Below are 22,050 nucleotides of genomic sequence, written 5' to 3'. Positions count from 1 at the left end.
TTAAACTTGTACTATATCAAAAAAACCAATTCAATCTAAAAAACTAACTACTAGGTTAAATTATAAAATATAATTTATATTATTTTATAATATTTAATATTATAATAAAAAATTCAATTCAATCTAAATATTTAAATTATTAAGTAAAATTTTAAAATATAATTTATATTATTCTTTAATATAACTACTAAAAAAAAATTAGACTTTAAATTTATAGGCCCGTATTATTCTATTTAATGTTTAATTTTTATTAAATAAATAAAAAATATAATATTTAAATTTTGGTTGTAAAAACTTTAATATAATATCAAATAATCAATTCAATTTAAAAATTTAAATTATTAAATAATATATTAATATATAATTTATATTGTTTTCTTGTATCTTCACGCAACAATCATACTACGATAACCATAAGTTTGGAACAGATAGAGATCATTATTTAGTTGCGGATCCAATGCTATTGTTAACCGAAAATGTGATAAAAGTCCAGGAATAGAAATTCAACATCGGGATTAGAGACTAAAATCTCACAAAACTATCAGAATGTCTCTGATTTGGATGGGTTTAACCAGACATTATTAATCTGTGGGGACTAGATATTGTTAGCGTTAATTCCAAAATCAATCCATTCATTAAAGCTGATCGTTCGAAGTTATTTTTAAATGTTGATGCATGTCTGATCTGACTGCCATTTAAGTCGAGCGAAGGGCCTGTGAAGAAAGAGCATTACTGAAAGATAATATCCAATACGTTGATCTCATCAGATGCAATAACCCTCTCCGAGACAAATAATTTACTGCTAATGTCTCCTCGCTGGTTTACCCTCTCTGTGAAATGCCTAATTAATTATAATCATGTCCAAACTTTGGAGGTGCGCATACGCAGCTTGCTATACAAGATGTTCATGTTCAGCTACTTTCTGCAACTTGTAAATTGTTTATCAGGTATAATCTGGGTATGCAAACTCAGGGGATCATCAAAACCAGCTATAATGCTCTCTGCAGATCTATGGGCAGTCGAGTGTCTGCATAATTCCATCCAACTTTAGGGTGTGTATGCTTTGCTTTGTAGATATTTTTCTTTATCTCTTTTTTAGTCTCCAGGGCATTATCTATAACAGGTGGTGTAGTTTTAAGGTCTTTATTCCCTGTTGACTTTGGATTTTTAATTGTAAGTACGGGATTGCTGTAATTTTATTTTTTTATGTTTTTTAAAAGCTTTTTTTATTTGAAAATATATTAAAAATTTTATTTTTAATATTAAGACATTAAAATTATTAAAAAAATACTATAAGAATTAATTTACTATTTTTTTCAAACTAAATATATTTAAACATAGCTCAGCAGTTTCAACCTTATAATAAATAGTCACTAATATTTTTTTGTATTATAACTATGAATATCGGGTTAGCTTAACTATCTCCTGGAGTCAACCTTTAATACTGGGACTTATAACTGGTCACCTCTTGTCACCCGTAATTTTACTTCGAAGAGTTTTGGAGTGGCTTTCGATGCACTGTGGGCTAATTTACACTGACTAAGCCCATCTAATCAGCGCCCATTATACTTTTCCTTTTGCACCGTGCTGGGTGGTCCATTTTCTGTTTTTTCTTTTTCTTTTTTATTTAAGATGCTCAATGAGGCTCAGCTACCGAAATAGTTTGAGGCATCGAGCAAGGAAACTCGAGATGTAAAATGGCCATCTGAACTCTGAAGCATTTGCGACTGCTAGAAGGACAGCCGAAGACGTTTGAATTTTCCAGTTGTCCCTGCGCATTTCATTGGTCAAGCAGCGAGAATGCATTCTCTCATTAGCTTAGAGCCTTGACAGGGTCTTTGACTGAACCCAGGAAATGGATTTAGTCTAAACACGTGAACAATGGCCTAAGGATACTATTTTTCCCACCAAAAAATGAAGCATCCTGTTGTGTTCTGCATTTCTGTCTCCATCCCAGTTTAGTTGCTGGAGCTAACCTTGAAGATATCGTTTTCAGTGGAATGCAATAATTTATCTGCCTTTATCTCCAATTCTCTGCATTTACTCCACTTGTATTCCTTGCTTGGCTTGTGTCTAAAGTAACCCTCAATTATTATTTCATTCAGTTCCATCAGAGATTACAGGAAGACTCGTTCCCATGCCGGTTGCCTGTTAGAGCAGTGTTAAGAAGCAACCATTTCTTTTTTCAAGGTACTAAAAGAGACATTCTCTGGATCCCACCCAAGTTTGTCTGGAGTGGCTGTCCTTACTACTACTCTGCAATTAATTAACAGCTCCAACATTCCAAAGGCCTATAGGGAAATTGTTTATGTTTGTTCCCAGGCACTAACTTAGATTTCCTAAAGACAAAAGGTAAAGCCAGCATTTTTTTTTCCATGGCCGGCTTTCTCAAATTTGTTCTTTTACTTTCTTAAACAATTAAATATTTTTTGTCCATTCACTTGCCGAAGGAAAAAGTATTTAGACGACTACCATGATATAAGAGAAGGATGAGGATGCCCATGGCTTCATCAATACAGAAGATCAGAAGCAAAGGATCAGACAGATTACGAGTACCACATATCATTGTATCAGTGGTCTTCATATTTGGCTGCTTCCTGTTCTTCATTCTCTTCATCTCACAAACGTAGCAGTTTGTTTGACTTGAAGAAAGTTGGAAGCAAATCTCTGAGGAGATTATGACACGAAATTGATTTGATCTTTATTAACACGTAAGTTTATACAATGATATAAAAGTACTAGCAAATATGGAACTAGCCCTCGCATGAGACCGCAAGCCCTCACATAAGAACTGCGGTCGTCTAATAGAGAAATGACAAGAATTAGCTGCTATTGTTTTTTTTTTTTTTGTTCTTTTTTTAAGGTACTACGAGAAGCAAATATTTAGACGTTGGGCAAACCTAACAACAGTGAGATGTAACAAGTTTCGTAGAGTGGATGTCCTCAGTGTCCAGTAATCAAGAGCTCCAACATTCCAAACTCCAAAGGCAACCAGGCAAGTCATCTCTGCCCAGTATTTTTATGCCCAAATGACCGTACTTGGATTTTCGTAAAGACAGAGGGTAGGAACAACATTTCGTTATGGCCGGCTTTCCCAACATTTTTATCCAAGTTGCTTATTTTTTTAGCTCCATATACGAAGGACTGTCTTTTGTCCTTTCACATGCAGAGGGGGGAAAACGAGAAAAAACGAACTCAGAGAATAAGATGACATCAGAAATAACAGAAGAGAAGGATGATGACTCCCCTTGCTTCCTCAATACAGAGGATAAGAAGCAGAGGATCAGACAGATTATTGAATACCAGAAATCGTTGTACTGGTCCTCATCTTCACCTTCATTGCCATCTTCAACTGCTTCCTGTTCTTCATTCTCTTCATCTCACAAAAGTAGTTGTTTGCTGGACTTGATGAAAGTCGGAAGCACATCTCTGAGGAGATTATTTGACATGGAGCACACAAGTTTGGCAACCCATTTTCAGGACTACAGTGGCTCGCCGATGATAAAGCCTATCCCTCTATGGGGCAGTGATACTGAAAATGAGGTGCATGATCCATGGGCATCCATCAGACAGATTGAGACTTTTAGTGATCCTGGGTCCGATGAACCTAGTAAGTTTGCTTCTGGTAGCTGCAGGAACGATGCTTTTGTCTCCAAGGATAAAAAGGCAAAGAATCGCAAGTTAACCAGAAAAAAGTCATTTCGTAGGTTGCCGGGATTTCGTGTATGGAGATTTAGGAGATTTAGTTTCACGTTGAGATTGAAAAGGCTTAGGATTATGATTTGTGGTAAAATATTCTGAAATCAGATCAATGTAACCTTAGTTCTTTTCTAGTTCGCGAAAAGAAAGAAAAGATGATAACCTTGGTGATGCAAATCAGGAGACAGGGGAAGAGACCCTTTAACTCACAAAGCCTACTGGATAACAGAAACGTGGGAAATTCAAAGAATCTTGAGAGCCGTTATAAGCTTATGAGCTGTTATTTATTATTATCCTAGTTAGCGAGTAGTTTCCTAGTCAGATTAGTATTAGGTGATAATTACATGTTAGATTGTAATTTCATAGCTAGAGGGTATTTAAGAGAGGAACAGAACAAAAGATATGCAGTTTTTGTATTCTTGGCAATTGCTTTTCTTTAAACATAAATTGGAGTGATTCTTCTAAGGAGGGATTCTGTGTTAATCGTTTATTGTTCTTATTAGGGTCAACGAGAGGTTGCACCCGAGGGCATTTACATTAATTTGATATTAGAGCTTTTCATGACTGTAACCCAGAGTAGTAACTCATATATTATGTCAACCCTCATGTTCCCAACAATTCCCCATGCCAACATACCAAATTCTAACAGCAAATCGTCCATATTTCCACTAAGTTGGAACAGCTTTCTAACCGAATAGATGCTGTCGATGACTTCGTCAGAGTCACTGGAGGGAAATCTCAAAATTGGTGGGGAAAACTTGGAAACTGAATTCGGCAGAGATAGAGGCCCATCACCACCGAGTTCAGCATCACAAAGATGACTTTCCACGAAACCATGACAGGCAAAGGCTGGAGAATCAACCCATCGACGAACTAACTAAGAGAATGAAGGTGGAGTTGCCTGATTTCTATGGCAAAATTGGAACCACATGCTTTTGAAGATTGGTTAACAGTCATAATATAAATTGAAGTGATTCCTCTATAAAGAGATTCCGTGTTAATTGCTTGTTGTTCTTATTAGGGTCAACGAGAGGTTGCCCTTGAGGGCATTTACATTACTTGTATTCAAATGTTGGATGACATGCAAATGAAACAATTAGTCGCCTATAATTCAGAAAAAAAAAAATATTACATCCTTGTTGCGAGAAATTTGCTTTTATGTCCTCATTGTGATATTTACGTTAAATGGAAGAAATATGGGACTTCCAAACAACGAGTGGACTCATCTATAAACAATGGGAGGATTTTTGTTGATTCTGTATCTGATGACTCTGTACGGGTGCAGCTACCTGATTGAAGAATCTCTATTCATAAATCTTCTTCAAGTGCTTTATTTTGTATTCCCAAATGACACAAATATCCGAGATCAATCTGTTAGTGTGTGGACACAAATGGCCGGTGGCAACCATGATTGGTGGCAGCCATGATTGACATGGATATAGTCAAATGGTGGGTGTCTAACTTGCCCACCATTATTGAACAATTGTCTCCCTCCTCAACTATAAATGGAGGGTGCATTGATAGCTGAGATAGAGCACGAAATAGAAAGAAACACAGAGAGAGCTAAGGGTGAGAGTTGAGTTGAGTAGAGAAGTTTTTTCTTATCCTCCTTATTTTGTAGTTTGTATTGTTTTGAGCTTGATTAATACAAATCAGTAGCTCCGTGGAGTAGGCAAGTTGTCGAACCACGTAAATTTGTGTGTGTTTGAATGTTTGAATCTCCTAACAACTGGTATTAGAGCTTGCTCTTGAAAGTTCTTGAAAAAAAGGGTGTTTGATCCAAACTCAAAAATAAAAGTTCTCAAAACGTGTTTTTGAACATACCACCGTGAAAAGGACGACGAGAGGAATCTACTGGTGAAAACTCGGTGAAAATCCTAACTGTTCCTGAATTCCTGCACGTGCCACCACTAGTACTGTCCACGCGTCTTCCTCGCCGTTTCCTGCAACTCGACCCCGCCATGTCAGTCGTTCGGCACAGTCAGCAGCCACACAACCTGCCACATCAGCAGTTTGACTGTTCAACCAGCCACGTCATCCGCCACGTCACCCAACATGTCATCGGCCACATCATCACTGCCACGTCAGTCGAAAATCCCCGTGGATCTGCCACGTAGGCTTGTGGACCCCACATTGCCTACGTGTCTGGCACGTCAGTTAAAGCCACGTCAACATAACTGGGTTTTGATCCGGTGTGGCGCAGCGACTATTACTCCTGTCACGTGGCTTCATCTGCAGCGTCCAATTATCCCAAAGTTTGATTGTTTAATTCAGAGCCATCCGAAGTCCGATTTGGGTGATCTCAGTGTCGTTTCCAGCATTTTTGGCCATTCCAGACACATCTGTAAGGTCAGATTTTTGAGATTCAAATCTGAGAAAGAGTAAAAATGGCTGATGAAATAAAGGCTGCGGGAATTGAAAAATTTGATGGAACTGATTTTGGATATTGGAAAATGCAAATTGAAGACTATTTATATGGGAAGAAACTTCATCTTCCTCTATTGGGGAGCAAGCCAGAAAACATGTCAGAAGAAGATTGGTAAATTCTTGATAGACAAGTCTTGGGCATTATCCGGCTATCATTATCAAGAAGAGTTACTCATAATGTTACAAAAGAGAAATCCACAGCAAGATTGATGGAAGCCTTGTCTGGGATGTATGAGAAGCCATCAGCAAATAACAAAGTGCACTTGATGAAGAAGCTGTTCAACCTGAAGATGACAGAAAGCACCTCTGTTACACAACATCTTAATAATTTCAACACCATCACAAATCAATTGTCATCTGTTGAAATTGAGTTTGATGATGAGATCCGAGCACTTATTTTGCTAGCTTCACTTCCAAGCAGTTGGGAAGGTATGAGAACAGCCGTAAGCAACTCAGCTGAAAAATCCAAATTAAAATATGATGATATCCGAGATCTGATTTTAGCTGAAGAAGTACGAAGGAAAGACTCGGGTAAAAGCTCAAGTTCAGGTTCAACTCTTAACATCAACACTCGAGGAAGGAGACAAGACAGAGGCTTATCCAGAGGCAGATCAAAATCCAGGTATAGAAGTAAAAGCAAGTTTGGACCCAAAAAGCAGGTTGAATGTTGGAATTGTGGCAAACCTAGTCATTTCATGAGGAGTTGCACAAAACCAAAGAAACCTGAAGCTGATTTTACAAATGCCACTACAGACGAGGTACAAGATGCTTTGATCCTTGCTGTACATAGTCCTATTGATGATTGGGTTCTTGATTCTGGAGCTTCATTTCACTGTACTCCACACCATGAAATGATGCAAAACTATACTGCTGGAAATTATGGGGTAGTCTATCTGGCCGATGGACAACCATTGGATATTATGGGTATAAGAGATGTGAAAATCAAGAAAATGAATGGATCTATATGGAACTTGCAAAATGTAAAGCATGTTCCTGAACTAAAGAAGAAGTTGATCTCGGTCGGACAACTTGATGATAGTGGCCATTCAATCCTTTTCTCTAGAGGAATGTGGAAGGTATCAAAGGGAGCAATGGTTTTGACTCGTGGAAAGAAAACTGGCACCCTGTATATGACCACAAGATCAGCAGATATAATTGCCTCTACTAAAACAGAAAATCAGACACAACTATAGCATTGTAGACTCGGCCATATGAGTCAAAAGGGGATGAAGATACTTCAGTCAAAGGGAAAGCTGCCAGAGTTAAAAAATGTTGATCTAGACATTTGTAAAAGCTGTGTTCTCGGAAAACAGAAGAAGCTCAGTTTCTTAAAGATTGGCAGGACCTTAAGACCAAGAAAGCTAGAACTAGTGCACACAGATTTATGGGGACCGGCTCCAATAGCATCTCTTAGAGGGTCTTGATACTATGTGACTTTTATTGATGACTTCGGCAGGAAGGTATGGGTCTACTTTCTAAAAAATAAATCTGATGTGTTTGACACATTCAAGAAATGGAAGGCTATGGTTGAGACTGAATCAGGTTTGAAGTTAAAATGCTTACGATCTGATAATGAAGGAGAATATATTGATGGAGGTTTCAAAGAGTATTGCGCTGTCAACGGTATCAGAATGGAAAAGACAGTTCCAGGCACACCACAACAGAACGGCATTGCTAAACGGATGAACAGGACCATCAATGAATGAGCTAAAAGCATAAGGTTGCATTCTGGGTTACCTCAAACATTCTGGGCTGATGCAGTTCATACAGCAGTTTACTTGATCAACCGTGGACCATCAGTTCCTTTGGAGTTCAGACTGCCCGAGGAAGTCTGGAGAGGAAAAGAAGTACAGTTTTCTCATCTAAAAGTCTTTGGGTGTGTTTCCTATGTGCATGTAGACTCTGATGCTCGCAACAAGCTGGATGCCAAATCAAAGAAATGTTTCTTTATTGGCTATGGAGATGAAGAATTTGGATTTCGGTTTTGGGATGATCAGAATAGGAAGATTATTAGAAGCAGGAACGTGATCTTCAACGAGAAAGTTTTGTACAAAGACAAATCAAGTACAAAACTAGAGATAACTGATTCAGATACGAGTCCACAGAAATCTGAATTCATACGATTAGAAGGGCTTCCTAATGTTACCACTCAAGAGTCCTTACAAAAAAGTTCAAGCACGTCAGTACCCACCATTACTACACAAGTCAATGCAGAGCCAAGTGAACCAGCTGTTCGCAGATCTTCAAGGACTATAAAGCCTCCACAACGGTTCACACTTCTACTAAATTATATCTTGCTGACAGATGGTGGTGAACCATTAACTTATGAAGAATCCTTACAAGATGGAAACTCGAGCAAGTGGGAGTTAGCCATGAAGGACGAAATGGAGTCATTATTGAAGAACAAGACTTGGGAGTTAACCAAACTGCCTGAAGGAAAGAAGGCCTTGCAAAACAAGTGGGTTTACAGAGTAAAGACTGAGCATGATGGAAGCAAACGGTTTAAGGCAAGACTTGTTGTAAAAGGGTTTCAGCAAAAGAAAGAGATCGACTATTCTGAGATATTTTCTCCAGTTGTGAAGCTTACAACAATCAGAGTTGTTCTAGGGATAGTAGCTGCAGAAAATTTACATCTTGAACAATTAGATGTAAAAACAGCATTTCTTCATGGTGAATTGGAGGAAGACATTTATATGCAACAACCAGATGGGTTTGCAATACCAGGAAAAGAGAGCCAAGTTTGCAAGCTAAATAAGAGCCTATATGGTTTGAAGCAAGCTCCAAGACAGTGGTACAAGAAGTTTGACAACTTCATGTGTAGTACGGGATACACAAAATGTCAGGCTGATCATTGTTGCTATGTCAAACATTTTGACAACTCCTATATCATTCTACTGCTATATGTGGATGATATATTAATTGCAGGATCCAAGTAGTCATCGATTGACAAGTTAAAGCAACAATTGTCAAAATAGTTTGAAATGAAGGATCTAGGAGCTGCTAAACAAATACTTGGCATGAGAATCATCAGAGACAAAGACAAAGGCATACTAAAGCTTTCACAGGCAGAGTATGTCAAGAAGGTTCTCAGCAGGTTTAGTATGGATAATGCTAAGCCAGTATGTACACCTCTAGGGAATCATTTCAAGCTCAGTAGAGACCAGTCACCAAAAACTGAGCTAGAACGTGGATACATGGATCAGATTCCATACGCCTCAGCTATCAGCTCTTTGATGTATGCTATGGTCTGTACTAGACCAGATATTGCCCATGTAGTGGGAGTTGTAAGTCGATATATGAGCAATCCTGGAAAGCAGCATTGGGAGGCAGTGAAATGGATCATGAGGTACTTAAAAGGCTCATCGGAGACATGTCTTACTTTCACAGCTGGCGGTTTGAAACTTGAAAGCTTTGTAGATGCTGATCTAGCAGGAGATGTTGATAGCAGAAAGAGTACTACAGGTTATATATACACTCTAGGAGGCACTGCTGTTTCTTGGAGTTCTACCTTGCAAAAGATAGTTGCTCTTTCAACGACAGAAGCTGAATATGTTGCAGTTTCAGAATCTGCAAAAGAGATAGTATGGCTACAGAGTTTCTTGCAAGAATTGGGCAAGATGCATGGAAAAGGTACTTTGTATAGTGACAGTCAAAGTGCAATCTTCCTTGCCAAGAATCCAACATTTCACTCCAGAACAAAGCACATACAGATCAAATATCACTTCATCCGGTAATTGCTCGACGATGAACAACTGTTACTTGAAAAGATCTATGGAAGCAAGAATCCAGTTGACATGTTAACCAAAGGAGTTACGCTCGATAAACTAAAGCTGTGTAAAGCTTCAGTTGGTCTTGAAAATTAAAAGACAGACCTAACACCATTTGTGTCCAAGTGGGAGATTGTTATGTGTGTGGACACAAATGGCTGGTGGCAGCCATGGTTGACATGGATATAGTCAAATGGTGGGTGCCTAACTTGCCCACCATTGTTGAACAATTGTCTCCCTCAGCTATAAATAGAGGGTGCATTGATAACTGAGATAGAGCACGAAATAGAGAGAAATACAGAGAGAACTAAGGGTGAGAGTTGAGTTGAGTAGAGAAGTTTTTTCTCCTCCTCCTTGTTTTGTAGTTTGTATTGTTTTGAGCTTGATTAATATAAACCAGTAACTCCATGGAGTAGGCAAGTTGCCGAACCACGTAAATTTGTGTGTGTTTGAATGTTTGGATCTCCTAACACAATCTACCCATGATACTTCCCTCTTCAATGTTGGATCTACTGCTCTGCCTGTTGCACACGTGTATCCCATAAGTCTCCCCACTTATAAGTTGAAGTAGCTTGGCATTTACCCATCTTGATTTCGCATTGCTTTCTGATTTCTTGAAAAAACTACCTATCCTATTCCAACCAACTGGATAGAATGCCATTATTCCAACCAACTGGATAGAATGCCATAGGAGGCAAGATTGTAAAGTTATATCCAGGTCTCTCGGCCACTTTCTGCACAACTCTGGAGACCAAATAGGGTCCATTATGCCCCCATTTATTTCCATCGAAGGTCGAAGCGAATTCTTCTATGAACTTGAAAAGTAGTGGATGACTCATATCAAAGACTGGAACTGCATTGTTCAGTCTCGTCCAATTCTTGGACACACCAATACTTTGTGCTCCAATTGCGTTCCTCAAGCCTGCAGAACTTTTTAGGACAATGAAATCTGTATCCAGGTAAATCCCTCCATACTTGTTTAAAACTGCAAGTGTAATGAGGTTTGATAGATTCTGAGACAATGGAATTTCGCCTGGGTCTTTGTTCCACTCTTCATCTCTTCAAACCAAGTTTCTGCTGGAGTTTTCTTGAACATAAAGGACAAGTCAGGTAATTGCAGCAACTCTGTACTTTATGGTCAAGTAGTGGTTTCAGAATCCTGCAACCATGTATGGAATCCATATCTCTTGATAGAATCAATAAGCAGCCATGAGGGTGGACTTTGAACACATTTTCCAGGGCCAAGAACTCTTTTCTTTCAAAGGATGCTACCGGCGAAATCCATGTCATGGATATTTGAACGGAACACTCATTGCTGAAAAATTCAAGAAATCGACCATGAAATTCCTTGGTCAAGTTGTTTGACTTCAAAATCTCAAACCCCGGTGCCTTTTTTCCGAAACCACGCAATTCTTTCTTCTTCTGTGAGATTGAAGGACGGAATTACAGAACTCTAATGTTCACTATGATCAACTTCCTTAAATCACTTTTTGCATAGAACGCAGTGGTTGCTTAATGATAGCTGTCAACGTGATTTGTCTTTCAGTTGTATGAACATGTATTTCCCCAGAAAATTGTTTGGTGTCAACAAAAAATTATTGTAAAGAAACAGTAGAAATTATACTGTTTGCGTAGACAAAAAAGATTACAGCAGTGGGTGCTGTAGCAAAGAGGATAGGAGTTTTTCCACGACAGAATTGCTGGTAATCTAACATCTTGTGAGAAACTTTTCTCATCATGATTGTTGTTGAATGAATTGATTTTGACAAAAACAATAATATGGATATTCGTTCCTTTTCAAGAAATCTCAGAAGAGAAAGATCTTCCGCGACGGTCAGAATTATGTGAATTACATGAAGACACAAGTTTCAAGGAGGCTGCCACATTTGTGGATGTTCTAAAGGTTTGTGCTGTGTTCCGAGTCTAAAACATCCCTCTAACCCAGGTTTAAAAGACAAAAAACCTGTAATAATATATGTATATATAATGGGATGGAAAGGATTCGTTACCTTTTTGTTTTTATTTTCTTTACGGAATCAGTTTTATTATCTATGAACTTGTATAAAATAGAAAATTCTTGCCTTGTTAAACCCATAAACTTTTTAATGCCCATAGGCAATAATAAATTATTTTGATTGGTAATTATGATAAATAATGTAATTACAATTGAATTATGATAATATATACACACACACACATGATCATTTTCCTTTTGAATTGAAATAAATATCCTCTCATAGTTTTTTTTAATTAAGTCAAATAGCTTAAGTATATGTGGTAAATGAATTCTATAAAGAGTAAAAGAAATATATAGGATATGAATATTCATATAATTAAAACATCTAATCAAGAATGGAACTAGATTTATAGTTACTTATTACTCTAATTAACTATTGGATGATATTAAATATTTAATTTATAGCTAAAAAAAAGGAAAGAAAAAGATACAGTTGAATTCCTTAAAAAAAAGAAGCCGCCAGTACCATGGGCTCAAAGACTTTTATTTTACCCAAGCTAGTAATTAATGTCTGGCACTGCTTCTATTTGCAGGTACTTTTTTAAAATAGTTTTGATTTAAAAAATATTTTATTAATATATTTTTAATGTTGTTATTAAAAATAATATATATATATATATTAATATATTTTTAAATAAAAATTTATTTTAAAAAGTACTATGCGCCACAATTTTATACACCTTAAAACACTGTGATTAAAATATGTTGTCTTTAATTTACAATATTCTTGTATTCTCGGGCAAAATATTATATGTTATGTATATCAATTACAATACAATGTTCTAAAGTGTACAGATAGCTAGTTAATATTATTATTATTATTATTATTACTACCACAAATATTATCATCATAACTGCTACTATGATAATTATCATTGCTATACCTATCATAAATATTATAAATGTACATATCATATCATTATCAATAAATAATAACATCAACCCATACCCTATTTTTTTTTATCAATTACATATTAATTTAATTTCTCTATATTTTCAACAAAATCTATAATTGACTAAAAGTAATTGGATTCTAACTAATTATCTATTATTTTTTCAATTCAAAGAGCTTATTCAACCTAAATTAATACTTTTTAATTATTATTAATTCCATACTCAATCAATTTCCCTCAAGTTTCCAACTTAACTATAAAATTAATAAAAAAATTAATAATTAGTACTCATTAAACCACCCATCATTTCTTTGACTCTAACATACTTAAGTTACAAAATCATACTTAATTTTATCAAGTGATGAATTAAATTAATTTCCCTCAAATCTCAAACAAACCCTAAAATACACATTATATATTAATATAACAAAATTATATTATAAAACACTTAATTATACATGCAAATTATAAATTCTACAATAAATTTTTAATAAATTAACTTTAAATATAAATGAGTGTTATAAAAAAATAGATGAGTTTTTTTAATTGGTGGAGTGAAGCTTGACATTAAATGAAACTAAGAAAAAGAAGATGCATTGGCACTAGGATGGGTGGCTGAATTTTATAGTGGTTGTTGGAAACTAGAAGAAGAAAAGGAAGAAATTAGGGGGTGGCGAAAGGAAAAGAGTTGTCAGATTTTAATTTCGTTTAAAATTGCAGATAAAAATTTTCATTGGCAATTTAATAAGTCAGAAACGCCAATGAGATTGCTAAGATAATATTTTTATATTTTTTTAATTTTATTAGAAACTTCGGATGAAAATTTTCAATCAAAATTTTAATTGATGAACAGTGACAAAATATTTAAAGTTAGGGTTTGAATTAAAGAAGAAGAAGAAACTAGAAGGAAGAAAGGATTGTTGGATTTTAATTCATTTTAAAATTGTTGATGAGAATTTTCACGGCTATTCGATAAAAAAAAAAAGGCCAATAGGATTGCCGACAATTTATTATTATTATTATCATTATTTCGTTGCAATATTCAGATGCAAACAATATTGGAATATAGTCCGTCGGAGTTTTAATTCATTGATTGTTTCTAATTTTCTAGGAGTAATTCATGCAGAGTGCCCTCATGTTTTTGTTTTCGTGTGTAGGAAATAGTTATGCTGACATGTATGGGGCTGTAATAGGAAATTTATCGAGGCATATATATATATTCATGGTTCATAATTATTTCCGTGGAAACAATGAAGTGAAGGTAAAATATTGGATCGAAAGAATAGATGCGACAAATTAAATGACATGCAAAACAAGTTGAAGAATTATCTTAACTAGTGTCTTATTGGCATCCAGAGATCCCCTACGCACTCCAGTAGGGTTAGGGTAGGATTACGGCCACCCTTAGGAACAGGCATCATGAAAAGAGGTCACGGAAACTCTTGGGGGACAGCAAGATCTTTGTTTCTTTGATACACAATCTCCGCCTAGCTATGATATGGTGAAGGTTTCTCGATCTATCGTGAGCAAGTAGGGGACCAAACGATCGAAGACATGATAGGACTGAACCTGGTCAGAATCTGGACCGTATGAATGCTGTTTATGCTGCGGGTGAGTGGCCATAAATTTCTTGCACGCTCGTTTACTTACTCCGGTATTATCTTTTCAGCTTTATTTTTTATTAGGAAATTCTGCTGAAAATGAAACTAAAGGTTGGATTATGGATAGGGACCAAAATGAAGATGAAATTATTCTCTACCTTCTCTGTTGCCCACAGTTCTGTCTAGATTCATGCTAGCTATATGTGTTGCTTGGGGTATTGGATCAACGCAGAAACAACATCGTGCATGTTATCCTTGTTCGAGGCTTCATTTTCATACAGGGTGTGGTGTTGCGTGATTGTCACTACTCATTGTGTAATTAATTTACATAAATATAAAAAATAAGAATTTTTTATTTTTTATTAGTTAAAAATTTAAATAAAAGTCATCACCTAATATTATAATAATTAGAAATTTTAACTAGTTTTAGAAATGAGGTACAAAATAAATAAAAAATATTAACATCTCAAATATGTCATATCTAAGGTAAATTATATTATTTTATTATATGATAAAATCTAAGGTCGTGTTGTAGTTTCTAATTATTAATCATATCTATCTAAAATTTAAGAAAAGTCCTCCTCCATAAGAAGGTTCTTATCTTAATGAGGTAAAACCTAACTATTCTAGCATCTTAAAAAAAAAATCTAATATCTGGAATACGTATTACATGTAATGTCGTACTCCGGACACTAAAAGACAAACAAAATAAAAAAAATTTTGTTTTTGAAATTTTAATCAATGTTCTCTCAACTTTAATAAATTAGTTATCAAAGTCAAAATGTATGTTAAAACATTGTTTTTTTGTACGAAGAACACAATATGATTTTTTTAGCTTTGAGACACCTGGCCATATGCACAAAAATATTTTTTTATACTTTCTATTTTTTTGTATTTTTGAAAGTTTTGATGAAAATTAGGGATTTTAATATTGCATTTGCATTTTTACGATGTAAAATACAAACCAATATTAAATAAAAAGAAAGCATAAATCAAAACGTGAAGAAATTAATCACAAATATTAAAAAATTGAAAGAGGCCAAACCCGACCTAAAAGCATAGGTTAGGCCTAACCCAGCCTAGCCCATGTGAACAATGCTCTCTACTGTTTACATGCTACGTAAATAGTGAAGGCATGGCAGGGATGGCGATGGTGGCAAAGAAGACTGACATGTGGTGGCGTCGAGGCGGTGCTACTAGTGATGGTGGTTGCAACGGCTCTGCTAGTGGTGGCTGGGTACACGGTGGTGCGTGGTGCTTCTCCTTCTTCTTCCTCTCCCTTCTCTATTTTTTTTCCTTTTCTCCTTCTCTTTTCTCTCTTTGTTTTCTCCTTTCTTTTTTTCTTTGGCCTTTCTCCTCTCTTCTTCCCTCTCTTTTTACTCTCTCTTCCCCTATTTTTATAGGCAAAAAATAGGGGAGAGAGAGGCCGGGGTGGCCACTGTGCTGCCGCCCCTCCACTGCTCCAATACGTGGGAAGCTTTGGGCATGTGGGAATGGTGTCAATGTCTTTTTAAAAAGAAGTCGATGTCTTTTTGAATGGGTAGGCGGTGGAAAACGGGGGAATAAAACTTTCTTCTTCCTTTGTTTTCTGCGAGTTCAGGTGAAGAATAAAAATTACAATACCATTCAAAACAGTACCGTTTTAGGCTCTCTCTCTCTCTCTCTCTCTCTCTAACAATGTATGAAACAATGCTATTTTAGCCAAAACACGCTGTTTTATTTAAATAAAAATGACGCCAAACTTATGTTAAAATTCACATCAGTCTTCAATTTGTAATTTGTTCAATCAAGTCCTAAATTGTAATTTTAATTTAAAAATTAATACAATTGTATCCCTTCCAAAATTAAACAATGACCACAAAGTTGGCTGTCTTTTTCACTTTGATCCTTGGTCTTGAATTTATGCAATTTGACTCTTAATTGATCAATAAACTTCTAATTTCTTCGATTTGACCCCTGATTTGGTTTAATTACAACCCATCTATTTACGCATGTTTTTCAATTTGATCCTTAGTTTTGGATTTTTTTCAATTAAGTTCTTAATTGGCCATCAAACTTTAATATTTATGCAATTAAGCCCTTGATTTTACCAAATTAACTCTCAAAAATTATAATTTGACCGCAAAACTTTAATTTCTTCTAATTAAAGCCCAAATTGACTTCAAAAATCAATTTTTCTTGCAATCAAACTCTTCATAAACTCAATTAGACTTTCAATAAAATTTAATTGAGTTAATAAATATTTGATTTGGACTTTTCTTTCTCAAATTAATTTTTTTTTATCAATAGGGCTCTCATTAGTCAACATAATATTATCAAATTTTAATTTTTATATTTTTAAATCTCCATAACTAATTTTAACTATTTTTAGGGTGCTCTAACATTTTCTTTTCACTGTTGTTATTTTTTTGTGATATGTTTTTGATTTTTTTATATAATTTTAAAGAGAGAAAATGTTAGATAGTAAATAACCTAAAAATGAGTTATGACACAAAAAAACTGCTAATAGGCAACCAATTAACGTAGAATATAGGGAGTTTCTATATTCTTTCTTAACTACATAAACATGACTGCAGTTAAAAGTATAAATGCTGTTAACTGCATGCTAATTTTTATTTGCTTCGTTTAGGTTTCATTATATTGTTATGCATTTAAGCAATGACAAATCTTTCCTTCAAATTCTTTTGCCTGTTTATTTCTTAGATATGGTTACGAAGTTTGATTTAGTATATAAAGATTTGGTTTGAGCCATCAACAAATAGACAAATCCTAGTTTAGATGCTCGCGTTGGGCTACATCCTAAATTAAAACTTGATTCAATCGTAAAAGAAAGTGTGGGCGACATGAAATTCTTTGTTGACGATGAAAAATCTGGAACACGCATCATAAGCTTGGTCGGCATGTTAGTAAAATTAATCAATCGCCATATATGTTAATAAATGTTAAAAATAGACACTAATGATAAACAAAGACTGAACTGAAATTCTAAGCAATGAATATAGACCAAGAAACATGATGTAGCCGTCAACGACCTGTGAGAGAGGCATAGTGAATTCACCATAGAGTTAGTTTTTTTCTATAATATAATGTCTTTGATTTTTAGTTCCTCAAATAAAATAAAATAAAAAAGCATTTACATAGTCTTCATTTCCTTAATAACAAGAAGAAGAAGCCAATTGAGCTCAAATTGCACTTTCAAGAGAAACATAAGATTTCTAGATTTTAAAGCTGGTCACAAGCTGTTCTTCTTCTCTCATTTTCGTACCCAATTATCTTTAGTATATCTCTTGTTTTCTTTTTGAAGTATAAGAGTTTCAACAATTACAAATACTTGAAAGGGATGCTTATCAAATTGGTGCCGAAAGGATAGGGACCTTTGTTGTGATTAAATTTTAGTGTAATGTATGAATGTATATTCTCCTAGAATCTTAATAAGATCTACCTCGAAGATCTGAAAAGGAAAGGCTGGATGTCTATCATCATAGAATACGAAAGAGTTGAATTATTCTCTTTATCACAATCTCCCATTCACTTAGCCTCTTGTTTCGTCTAGATTCACTATGTACTACTAGCTGCCGTACAGAAACATTTCCTATATAAGTTGGTGACCATCAGTGATAATATGAACAACAAGAGGATTAGTAATTTGGTAGAGGTGCAATGGTGCATAGATCAAGTGTCCCCTAGAGTTCCCTTGAGCACTTCACTGGGACCCTTCAGACCGAAAGAATATTATCTTTCCCACTGAAGTGTTTGGGGGAACTCCTGGTGTCATTTGATGTTAATAATTAGTTAGTTGCAAGCTCAGAAAACAAGAAATCAGTCTTGTGTTACTCCCTGGTCCTCAGATATAATGGTATAAGCGATTTTTTCATTAGGTCATCATGGTGAATTCTCTTCTTCCTGTTTTCCTTTCATAGTTTTCTAGCATGTAAATATCACTACAACATGACCTCTTGGTTTAAAGATACTGATAAGCTGGCCCTTAATCCTCCATAAGTTAGAACCTGCTTTTTCAATTCATTTCCACCATTTAAGGAAGATTCCTAGTACAGAATTTTGATAAGTTTTACCATGCAACATATGCATTGAGCAGCATCCTTACCTTAGGAAGAACCCACAAAGAGAACTTAAGCAAGCCGAATTTCTACGCTGAAACCTCATGAAATGGTGAACAGGTCAGAGTTACTGATTATTTGAAATGTTTAGCGTGGTTCACTGTGAATTATGAATTCTTTCTTTATCAGTACTGATATGCTATTAAGTATTTATGGTATTCAGTGCTGTTCTTTATTTTGCCCTAAATCATATTCATGTCTGCCTAGAAATTGAATTGTATATCCTAATGATTAATGTATAAACTGCAGGAAAAAGGGTTGTTGCACCATTTTAAGGGATTGCTTTATAAGACTAGAGAAAAGAGGACTAATTCTTCCTACAGCAAAAGCAGATCAAACGAATTCTTTCTTCTGTTATTTGCCCGTGCTTTTAAACTAAGTTGACCCGTTGCATATTTTTAACCTGTGTTTTCTTCAAACACAAGCATGTGTTGGCCATGTGTGCGCTTGCCTTCAGTTTTAGAGCATAATCAAGTAGATTAAGTATATATCCTCCAGTTTCATTTTAACAAAATATCTGGAGCTTGCTTTTAAAACCAGGGTCATTATGTTTGCTAGTGTCATGTCTTTTTGTTGAAGAATAAAAGTAATAGGAGTACGAATATCTCAAATAATTGCATCTGGAACTGGAGGACAATCTTAAAATTAAGAAGCAATGCAAGAGATCATCTGGTGCATAGTACTGGGAATGGACGGAATACTTTTCCTTGGTGGGATCATTGGCATCCTGTAGGTCGTTTGATTGAGATTGTTGGAATGAGACTTCTTTATGAATCAGGCTTTCCTTCTAATGCTAAATTTTGTGATTTCATCTCAAATGGAGAATGATATTGGCCTAGTGCTAGCTCAGATGAAATGCTTATCATACAAACTGCGGTTTGCGGTGTTGTCTTTCCTTCAGTGACGATGTTTCTGCTAATGGGGTCACAATCCGAGTTCGCCTCATGCAAAACTAATTCAAGATCCACACAAAATCATGAGTTCATGGAATGATTCAATCAATTTCTGTAATTGGGTTGGTGTTTCATGCTGTCCATCTAATGGAAGTGTGGTAAGTTCGAACCTGGAGTCTTAAAGTTTAGTAGCCTCTAAACCGCCTTCTATATGAAATCTTACATATCTTACAGGAAATAACCGGTAAAACAACAGCCTTGGTGGGTGAACTTCCTGAAGAACGTTAACGGGGTGGTCGTCTCTTTCCCTTGCAGCATACCATCTTGACCTTCAATTACTAGGAGGAAAACTTCCAACTAATCTCACTTATTGTACAGAAGTTAGAGTGCTCGGTCTTGCTGTCAACAAGTTTATTAGCTCACTGACAACGTTCGTTATCCTAGGTTTTGGAGGTAATAGCTTTACAGGAAGCCTTCCACTTAGCGTTAGTTGGCAAAATAAAGTGTGGTAATTGTAGAGATTTATTTTGCTGTGTTTGTAAACTTCACAATTTACGGTCCGACGTAAATTAGAGCAATCAACTAATTGATGGTTAAGGATAACTTTCTAAATTAGCTTTCCGTACAAACTATATATGTTGATACCTTGTAAACTATAAATGGTGGAAAGCCAAATCAATCTTTAAAGTCAAAGTTACAAACAGGAGGAGGACGCTGGCCATACTGCGGTAATTTAAAACAAGCCCATGAGACTTGTTTTAAATTACATGGGTATCTAAGATGGTGGGACGAACTCAAGGCTCGAAAATAGCATGAGACAGGTTTCAATGATGGTTCAAGGAATGTTGCTTTGGTAAATGCCGAACCTTAGTTATCTCTTATCTCACAGATTTCATTACTTGAAATCTGCTCCTAGAAAAGTGCTCGTGTTCTCAAAGAATGATCATCTGGACATTAGTGGCTATACAAATACAGATTTAAGTACGAAGTGTTACTGACAAGTATCCATGTTTGATTATTTTACCTTTGTGGGAGGTAATTCAGTTACTTTGAAGGAGCTAGAAACAAAATGCTGTGGCACTGTCCAGTACATACTAACAAATAGGATAGAACCTATTTGTTGAGTCTAATGACTGGTTGGCAGACATATTAACAAAGATTGTTTCCAGTAAAGTATTTCACAACTCCCTCGACAAAGCTGGGTATCAAAGATATCTATGCACTAATTTGAGGGAGAATGTTGACGAGAATTAACAAGATAAAGTGGAGTAATTGTAGAGATTTATCTTTCTATGTACAAACTAGTTATGTAGATGCTCAGTAAACCAAGAGAAATAGAATAGGAAGTTAATATTTTACCTACTGTTAACACCACCTTGGATACGGAATTTTTCTTCTATGTTTGCTTTGTCACTTCCCCTGAATAATTCACGAGGAAGCATGCCTAATATAAGAGGATTGGGTTATTGTCAGGTTTATGAAAATTATTTGTCCGGTATGATTCCATCTTCAATTTATAATATTTCTTCAATATACTAGTTCTCTGTTACTCAAACCAGCTACATGGGCAGTTACCACCAGATGTAGGTTTGACTTCGTGGCGTGAAAATATTTGCTGGTGGTGTTAAAAGTTTTACAGGACTCATACCTGTATCAATGTCTAATGCTTCTGGACCTCAGGTTCTCGATTTTGCTCAAAATGGTCTCACTGTAACTATTCCAAGGAATCTAGGATGGTTAAACAGTTAGTTAGACTCAATTTAATTTGATCAAAACAAGCTGGGAAATGGGGATGTTGATGACTTGAGTTTTCCTAGTTCTTCGGCTAACTAGACGAACTGCACAAAAGATGTTAATACGATAGGATGATTTGTAAAAGGATGTTAGAGCTAGCGTGGATTAACAAAAATATTAGAGATTCATGATAAAATAACTCATATATAAAATAATGTTTCGTGATGGAGAAGTGTTTGTGACTAAGTTTTAAATTCAATGACTAGTTCCTTCCAATTTAGGAAGACTACTGCAAGATTTTTTTAGAATATTGTATATTTTTAGTTTAGGAATTTTAGTTTTTTTTCCCATTTTATTTTTCTATCTAATCTATACTATTAAGATTTTCTAGTTTTTTTTATTTGAAAGTAATAATTTTTCTATTTTTTTATTTAGTATTAATGTATTTTTCTGAAAAAATATCTATATAAAGGATTGTAATAAATATTTAATTAGCTAGTAAAATTAAGATAAATAAAAAATAAATATTTTAAATATTTCCTCATAGTTATGTAATTATGTTTTTTTTTTCAAGAGTTTTGACTTATAAAAATGCTATTGTTTACTTGAGCTACGTCACATCTTGGTCTTTCGTCTGTCTGAATTCTTTGATAATGTCTAATTATTCCTTAACTTGTCCCCTGCCATTACAAGTAATAGCGTACAAAATCATGTGGAGTTGGATGTACGAGGGAACAAAATGCCAGGTGAAATTCCAAGTACCTTGGCACCTGTTTCAGTTTAGAACGCCTGAATTTAGAGGGAAATAAATTTGAAGCACCAATTCCTGGATCACTGAAAACTTCGAGAGGTTTAGAGGAACTGGATCTGTCAAAAAATAATTTAACTGGGAGGATCCCCG

General features: G+C 35.3%; 1 pseudogene; it reads right to left on the bottom strand.

Annotated features, from left to right (window-relative positions):
* Window positions 1-10,546: 10,546 nt before the first annotated feature.
* Window positions 10,547-11,608, bottom strand: LOC105122033 (lactosylceramide 4-alpha-galactosyltransferase-like; annotated as a pseudogene).
* Between the last annotated feature and the right edge of the window lie 10,442 nt (window positions 11,609-22,050).

This window comes from Populus euphratica, unplaced genomic scaffold (assembly GCF_000495115.2).
Source record: "Populus euphratica unplaced genomic scaffold, PopEup_1.0 scaffold46.1, whole genome shotgun sequence".
NCBI lineage: Eukaryota > Viridiplantae > Streptophyta > Magnoliopsida > Malpighiales > Salicaceae > Populus > Populus euphratica.
This window is presented reverse-complemented; position numbering and strand designations above follow the sequence as displayed.